The sequence below is a fragment of the Etheostoma cragini genome, chromosome 16 (genome assembly GCF_013103735.1).
Source record: "Etheostoma cragini isolate CJK2018 chromosome 16, CSU_Ecrag_1.0, whole genome shotgun sequence".
In the NCBI taxonomy this organism is placed as follows: Eukaryota; Metazoa; Chordata; class Actinopteri; order Perciformes; family Percidae; genus Etheostoma; species Etheostoma cragini.
The window spans coordinates 23338527-23338948 of record NC_048422.1 but is presented as its reverse complement, the minus strand read 5'-3'; the positions used below and the strand labels follow the sequence as shown (position 1 = coordinate 23338948).

Sequence of the window (422 nt, the reverse complement as noted above, 5' to 3'; positions counted from 1 at the left end):
AGAGAGAGAGAGAGAGAGAGAGAGAGAGAGAGAGAGAGAGAAAAGTGGATGGAGATGGAGACAAGACTCATTCACAAAAGAGATCAAAGCAAAACGAAAAAAATATATGTAAAAAGCACTTTCTCCTCACCGCTGTCACACCAAATGCATGCTTTTGGGGGGGAAATGTTGGGTCTTTGTAAATTACAGAATGTGGTCTAGACCTACTCCAGATGTAAAGGGTCCTGAAAACTTCTGTTATGATTTCACACTATAAATAAAATAGATAAAAAAATCAATAAAAAATACAGAGCATAACAAATTTTGCCTTGTGTGTGTGTGGATCCCATGCTGGAGGAGCTCAGACAAGGGGAAGGTGTAGTTGTGTGTGTGTGTGTGTGTGTGTGTGTGTGTGTGTGTGTGTGTGTGTGTGAGTGTGTGTG

The 422-nt window shown here is 40.8% G+C and overlaps 1 protein-coding gene across 1 annotated transcript in view; it reads right to left on the bottom strand.

Moving 5' to 3' along the window:
* The window catches only part of LOC117959724 (metal transporter CNNM4), a 21409-nt gene that overhangs the window by 13260 nt on the left and 7727 nt on the right, over window positions 1-422 (bottom strand). The window lies entirely within an intron of this gene.